The following is a 6,799-nucleotide window of genomic DNA, read 5'->3' on the forward strand; positions in this document are numbered from 1 at the left end:
CAAGCCCATGGCCAAGCAAGCGACCTGCATGTCATTCCCCAGAAGGGAGGCGAGAGTCTGCGCAAGTATATATAGAGGTTCAGCCGGGTACAGTACAATATCCCTGATGTTCACCCTACTGCCATCATGAGCGCGTTCCATCAGAACGTGCGTAACCGCAAGATGCGCGAAGAACTGGCAATGAACAAGGTGAAAGATGTGGCAGAACTCTATGTTCTTGCTGACAGATATGCCTGAGCTAAAGAGGGAAGGAAGTACCCCGACGAATATGCCGGCGTGGAAACCGACTGCTCAGATGAGGATACTGCCGCCCCGGCGAAGAAAGGTTGGCGCCGCAACAGGAAGCGCAAAGTTAAGGCTGTGCTTGCCGTCAAGGGATCTAACAACGCCGGCTCCGCCAATAAAACCAAGGCAGATGACCCCGGCAAGGAAATTGCCGGATGTGTCGCCTGCCGGGCCTTGGCGGCTGACGAGAAGCCAGGAAACTCCGACAAGTAATACTGCAAGATCCATCGCACCAAAGGCCATGATCTCCAGAACTACCGACAGGTTGAGCTCCTTGCTGAGAAGCAGAGGGCTGAATATGAGAGGCGGGACAAGGAGAAAGGCCAGGACGGTGCTGAGGGGTCCGGCAAGAAGCATAACGGCCAGGCGGGCTGTCGCGGCAAAGATAAACAGCAGGAGAGGCCCGCCCGGGGCCGTGACAAAAAGCTAGAAGACAATGATCACGAAGAGGACGATGAGTCTGGTGACCAAGAATTTCAGAAAGCTACAGAGGCCATGTGCGTCGATGGCGGCGCCTCGCTGCATACCTCTCACCGCCGGCTTAAATAGTGGGCGCGTGAGATTACAGCGGCGGAACTATCGTTTGATGCCCAAAGGCCGCTGAAGTGGTCCAGCACACCTATCATTTTTGACATTGAGGATCACCTTGATCGCACTACTGCAGTCGGGTGCTTGCCATTGTTGGTTTCACCAACAATAGGCAACCTCAAGGTGACAAAGATGCTAGTCGATGGTGGGGCCGGTCTGAACTTAATCTCGCCTGCCGTGATCGAGAAATTGCAGATTTCTGATGAAGACCTCGAAGAGACGGGCACGTTTCAAGGGGTCAACCCGGGAAGAAGTCAACCAAAGGGAAAGGTCACGTTGCCCGTGACTTTTGGGAGTGATCTGAACTACAGGACAGAAAGGATTGTGTTCGACGTTGCCAAGATCCCCTTGCCTTACAACGGGATCCTTGGCCGCCTAGCGCTGGCCAAGTTCATGGCGGCGTCACATTACGCCTACAACACCCTGAAGATGTCGGGCCCTGTGACGATCATCACCGTCCCGTCAGACAAGAAGGATGTGCTAATTTGCGCTGACCAACTCTACCAACAAACAGTTGCAGCAGCCGCCACTGCTAAGGTGCTTGCTCCTGCCGCTGGAGCCCCGGGAAGGCGAAAGAAGAAGACCGGTGAGACCTCAGGCACCCACTCCGGCAAGCGCACCTCTTCGGAGTGTAGCGCTCCCGTCGAGGACGTGCCAGAGAGCTCCGCCGACAGAAACAAGAAGTCCAGGGCCACACCGCCGGGAGCCAAGAAGGTTTCTGTCAAGGAGGACGGCACGGGAGGAGCTTTTACCATAAGCTCCACCCTTGACGACAAATAGGAAGACGCGCTCGTCACCTTCCTGCAGGAGAATGTCGATGTGTTTGCATGGCAAGCATCCGACATCCCCGGCGTTCCTAGGGAGGTGATTGAGCACCACCTTGCTGTCTGTCCTCATGCGCGGCCCGTCAACTAGAAGGTCAGAAAGCAAGCTTTGGAACGATAAGAGTTCATCACAGAGGAGATCCGGAAACTGGAAGCAGCGGGTTTGGTAAGAGGAGTGCTCCATCCAATGTGGTTGGCCAATCCGGTGGTAGTGCGCAAGGCAAATGGGAAGTGGAGGCTGTGTATTGATTACACAGATATTAATAAGGCTTGTCCCAAAGACCCCTTCCCGTTGCCGCACATCGACCAGATTGTTGACTCCACAGCTGGGTGTGATCTGTTGTCATTCCTTGATGCCTACTCCGGCTACCACCAGATCTTCATGACAAGGGAAGATGAAGAGAAAACGGCATTCATCACCCCATGTGGTACGTATTGCTTTATACGGATGCCTTTCGGGTTGAAGAGTGCTGGTTCAATGTTTGCAAGGGCGGTCCACATTGGTTTTGAACCCCAGCTCCATAGAAATATGGAAGCTTATATGGATGATATAGTGGTCAAAACCAAGAACAGGGCAACCCTCATATCAGATTTACAAGAAACATTTGCAAACCTATGCAAGATCAATCTCAAGCTGAACCCTGAGAAGTGCGTCTTTGGCGTCCCGTCTGGCAAGCTTCTCGGGTTCTTTGTGTCACGGCGTGGGATAGAGGCCAATCCGGACAAGATCAAAGCTATAGAGCAGATTGAAGCGCCCAAGCGAGTCAAGGATGTGCGTCGGCTTGCTGGTTGCATTGCCGCCATGAGCAGGTTCATTTCCAAGTCCGCCGAGCGCGCCCTTCCCTTTTTCAAGATTTTGAAAAAGGCGGGCCTGATGGAGTGGACTCCAGAAGCCGAAGCAGCATTGCAAGATTTGAAGAGGTACCTCTCCTCCGCGCTGATACTAGTTGCGCCTAGGCCACAGGAACCGTTGCTGTTGTACATGGCGGCAATGAACTAGGTGGTTAGCACCGCACTAGTGGAACGGAGAGAAACTGATGATGAGGTAATAGCAGCGACGGAGCTCGATGCCACCGATTCTGAGACGATGCAGCCAATTGAAGTGCCGCCGAATAAGAAAATGATGCAGCACCCAGTCTACTTTGTTAGTTCCCTCCTGCAGGTGGCTAGATCGAGGTACTCCGGTGTGCAGAAACTGCTCTTCGGCCTTCTTATGGCCTCGAGGAAGCTGCGTCACTACTTCTAGGCGCACAAAATCACTGTCGTCACTCGCCTCCCTCTGCAATGGATATTGCACAATCCAGACGCAATGGGAAGGATCATGGAGTGGGCACTGGAACTGTCCAGCTTTGGCCTCAAGTTTGAGAGTACCTCGACGATTCACAGCCGAGTCCTAGCGGTGTTCGTTGCAGAATGGACAGCGACGCCTGATGAAGAAACCCAAGAGACTGCTCTCCCCTACAAGGAGGCAAGTTGCGACTGGATCATGTACTTTGATGGAGCTTTCTCCTTACAGGGCGCCGGGGCTGGCGTACTGCTTGTCGCGCCCATCAGAGAGCACCTCAAGTACGTGATCCAGATGCACTTCCCCAGGGAGGTGTCAACAAACAATACGGCTGACTACGAAGGGCTGCTTGCCGGTCTTAGGATCGCGGCGGACCTCGGAATCAAGAAACTCGTCGTCAGAGGTGACTCGCAACTTGTCGTCAAGAAAGTCAACAAGGATTACCAGAGCCCGTTGATGAAGGCCTACGTCGATGAAGTGAGAAAGCTGGAAGAGCGTTTTGACGGTATACAGGCAGAATACGTTCCCCGAGCGGAGAACGATATCGCGGATTACCTGTCAAAACGCGCTGCCCTCAAGCTACCTGTGGAACCAGGTACCTTTGTGCTTCGGCTAACTCAGCCATCTGTTGATCCATCAACAGAGCAGAACAAGAGGAGAAAATCAGGGCCCGGCAAGTACTTTCCCGCCGAGCTCCCCGGAGCCGCCGGCAAGGATGTTGCTGGAGACACTAAACCCGCCACGGGACGGCTAGCTCCGACAGAGCATCAAGCTCTTGCCGTCGAGAAACATGAATGATGGGATTACAAGTTTTAAATTCAGCAAAGGCCCGAAGGCTTACAAACTAAAAAGAGATAAGGTGCCCGTAATCCCTTTCTTGTCCCTCTCCTCAGGAGGCAGGTCAAGGAGGCGAAAAGGACAAAAGGAGCGCCTAAGCGAGCTACGGGTGGCAGAAGACACCAAGAGAACATCTTGGTGGCCGTCCGAAGGCTGGATGGTGATGGCGGCGCCAGAAGCAGAGCTCGAAGATGAGGCGGCAGGATGTCAGCTCGCGTCGAAGGCATCGGTGCCCGCGTACTCCGACTTGACGGCCTTGCCGCCTGCCCTCTTCCTCTTCTGCAGCCTCCCAACGCCAGCCGCCCAAGGAGACGACCCCGAGAAGTTTAGGGAGCCGGCGACGCGGATGATGGGGTCCCCGGTGCCGCACGGAGCGGCACCCGACACCTAATCGGACCCGTCATCCTGCCGCCTACTACCCTCATCGTCGCTGCCGCTGTCCTCCTCGTCACTCCCGCCCGAGGAGGAGTCTTCACTATCAGAAGAGCTCTCCATGCAGCAGCTTGCATGGGTCCCAAAGCACCCGAAGACATTGACGGAGAGAAGGCCACCCTCCATCAGCTTAAAATGGAGAGTGAGCCCCTCCGTCAAGCGGTGGATATGAGCAAACGTCTTCCATCCCCGACAAAGATACATCACGTGAGGGCGGGGAAGTCGACGCGGACCGACGTGTCACTAATCCCGCAGCCCCTCATGTGCAGCCGCAACGATTCCGGCGGATCCAGGTCCATCTCCTGCGCAAATGGAGTCGAGGGACGAAGGCGACGGTGCGGCGGCCGGCGCAGCCTGACGAAGAACTCACAAGGGTCATCCCCAACATGGCCCTCCATTGAAGGAGGAGCTGCTGGAGGAGGCGAGGCCGGTGCGCCGCCCCATCCTCCTCATCCCCGAGCGCCACGGCCTCGCCCCCTCCCCCTTCCCCTCGCGGCTGGCTCTGCCACCGCAGGCACAGGAGAAGGAAGGACGAGTTGTCGAGCGGCGACCCTCGCCGCCACTGTTGAAGGACCGGGATTCCCTCTCTCCATGATGGATGGAAGGGAGGAGCAGAAGCTGAAGGAAGAAGAAGATGAAAGAATGCGGGACGCCATCCCCCCTCCCACTCTTTATAAAGGATCGGGGTTGGGGCTCGACCGCCCCGCTCGGACAATCAAGATACGGAAGGCGCAGGGAGCCCGGACCGACCCGCCGCCCCAACCAGTGACGGCCCGGTTTCCCGCCTCCACCGTTTGCCACCCCAGGCGCATGGGAGACATGTGGCGGACGTGCAGAACCGAGGGGACGGGTGAGACGACCACTCCCCACCCCGTGATCGTGGGGAGTGGACGCCTTGAAGACCGCGCCTCAGCCCCATTCAGTAAATGGGCCGTGCCTCCACGCCTCCCTTCGTTTATGGGGAAGGCGCGAACCGCCCCTTTACTACGATGTGACGCATGCCTGCGAGAACCAACCTCACGCATGCCGCCCACGTCACACGCGCCTCCCCATGCCGCGCCGCGCGCGGGAGTCGTGGGAAGCGCAGCGCGCGAAGAACCTTACCGCGGTAAAAACCGCCCCGCCTGCCCGCGCATCGTTTTTGGGCCTAGCCCAACAACGTGTTGCGCTTATGTGTGGCCCAGGCCCGGGGGCTCCTGTCGGTGTACAAAAAGAGGGGTACACTTTTTGTACCCCTATAACTGTGCACGGGCAGTCTGAGCCACGGGCACCACCACATCAAGCAAGGCAAGGGAGGTGAGCTAGGGTAAGACCGAAGCTCAAGAGAACAAGAACAACGCCAAGGCCAAGACCATGAAGAGCAAAGGGGACGAAGCGGACTCCCCCGGCAAGATCCTTGCTGGGAGACAGTTCTAGCAGCCCCGGCAAGACCCTTGCCGCGGCGACTCATCCCGCGCCTACGGAGCAAATCACCCTTGAGTCCACTGCCCCCAAAGGGCAAGGATTCGGGAGACATCCCCGTGGCGGCATGCAGATCTTCGTGAAGACATACAAGATCAGATATGCACTAAGGAGACAACAACCCTTGGCGGGATCCCAGCCGAGGAAGACCACAAGGACCCCGGCAAGCGCCTTGCCGGGGATGATAGCAGGCGCCTCGGCAAGACCCTTGTCGGGGCCCCGGCAAGGCCCTTCCTGAGGACACCCGCGGGGCCACCATCAGGCGCACGCCGACTAAACCTCCACCACCGCATGCATGCAGCTGCCGACCCAACTAGCTGGGAAGGCACCTGTATGGCGGCATGCAGATCTTCGTGAAGACCCACCACTGCACCACCTCAGCTGCCTGCCTACCTACGTGGCATCTCAAGCATCGCTGGCCAGGGCGCGTGTCGACACAAGAAGGAGCAGGGACGGACGAGACAGGTTTCTCCCCCATCCCCGATAAAGTAAGGACACCTAAGCAAGACGCATTAAATGTGCCTTGTCATGTAATGTGAGGGATAACCTCGCATCACCGTACCCTTTCCACCTCCTGTGTGCCACTGTGGCAACCCCTTTTTTCTATAAAAGGAGGCCCGAGGCGACCAGGAGAAGAATTCGACTTTTTGGAGCTCCTCACGCCCCATAGCTAGCTCAAGAACACAGATATACAATCCACCAAAGCAGGAGTAGTGTTTTACGCATCCTCGCGGCCCGAACCTGGATAAACGAACCGTGTGCTACCTGTTAGATCCGCTCTTCTCACGACCCCGTGCCCCGCTAACCACAGTAGGGATTCTTGTGATCCCATAGGTGTCGTTCCCACCGACAGCCTAAAAAGGATGGTACATCGCGTATGTGTGTTGATTGTAGAGGCATTAATAATATTACTATTCATTATTGTCATCCTATTCCTAGGCTAGATGATATGCTTGATGAATTGAGTGGCTCTACAATATTCTCCAAAGTTGATTTGCGTAGTGGATACCATCAAATTCGTAAGAAATTGGGAGATGAATGGAAAAACAACATTTAAAACTAAGTTTGGATTATATGAGTGGTTAGT

Source organism: Triticum aestivum, chromosome 7A, assembly GCF_018294505.1.
Source record: "Triticum aestivum cultivar Chinese Spring chromosome 7A, IWGSC CS RefSeq v2.1, whole genome shotgun sequence".
In the NCBI taxonomy this organism is placed as follows: domain Eukaryota; kingdom Viridiplantae; phylum Streptophyta; class Magnoliopsida; order Poales; family Poaceae; genus Triticum; species Triticum aestivum.